Source organism: Poecilia latipinna, unplaced genomic scaffold (genome assembly GCF_001443285.1).
Source record: "Poecilia latipinna isolate Pla-1442-1.1 unplaced genomic scaffold, P_latipinna-1.0 Scaffold350, whole genome shotgun sequence".
Lineage (NCBI taxonomy): Eukaryota > Metazoa > Chordata > Actinopteri > Cyprinodontiformes > Poeciliidae > Poecilia > Poecilia latipinna.
In genome coordinates this window covers 120,852-121,961 of record NW_015112966.1, presented here as the reverse complement: position 1 = coordinate 121,961, position 1,110 = coordinate 120,852, and positions in this window count along the sequence as shown.

Sequence of the window (1,110 nt, the reverse complement as noted above, 5' to 3'; positions counted from 1 at the left end):
AGCGCGCAGCGGCGGCAACGCGCAGCGGCAACGCGCAACGCGCAGCGGCAACGCGCAGAGCCGCCAGCTGTGTGATTAGTCCGCGCTGTCGGGTTTAAACTATAAACTATAAACCTATCATTTAGAAATAAATCTGCTCTACTAGTGAAATGCTAAGAGCAAAAGAGACACTTGCAGAATGGCTTTTAAACACAAATAAAAAAAAATATTTTTTTTACCCCCTTTCCTAGAAACGTAAACAAACAACGCTTTTCCTAGAAACGTAAACAAACAACGCTTAGCCTGGTGGCGGGGCTGGTGAAGCATGGCAGGCCGCCAGGCATATAATACACTTGGGGTAACCCTGGAATTGAATTTGAGCCTTTGTCTGTTTAAGAAGCTCTTGCTCCTTTTGAAACTCCACCTTCAGGAAGTCGTCAAAACATGGCTCCTCTAATTAACCCTTTAACAATATTTTTTCCAGCGTTGCACAAAGAAGCACCTCCTATAATGAGGTCAGCAGGTGCACAGTTCCACCAGGTGTATGCTAATTGCTGCTGGCTAGTCTGAAGTACGTACGGACTTGCTTGAGTATGTGATGGAGGCATGAAAACATGCTTGACCAAAGGAAACTTTCGGTTTGCACGATTTTGGAGCTTTGACCTGTGGTAAGAACACTACGGAAAGCCAGGATGTTTGTTGAGAGACGTGGCACTTGTGTGAGCAGCAATATTAAGCAGTGGATTGTCTCTGTGGGGCAATCGGTTAGCACGTTTGGATGTTAACCGAAAGGTTGGTGGTTTGAGCCCAACCAGGGATGTGCGTCTTTACTCTAGAAAAGGCAACAGGTGTCCTGAGGTTCACTTTCTCTGACTGTGTTATAATGGACTACATCTGAAACTATTGACAGAGACTTTTGGAAAGTTGTGTTTCAGTACATGATGGAGGCATGAAAAACATGTTGACTGAAGGAACCTTCTGGATTTCTCAATCGCTCCATGTTTAACCTTTGGTAAGAACAGTATGGAAAACTACGATGTGTGTTGAGAGACGTGCCGCTTATCTGAGCAGCAATACTCTGGCTTGCACTGTCTCTGTGGCGCAATCGGTTAGCGCGTTCGGCTGTTAACC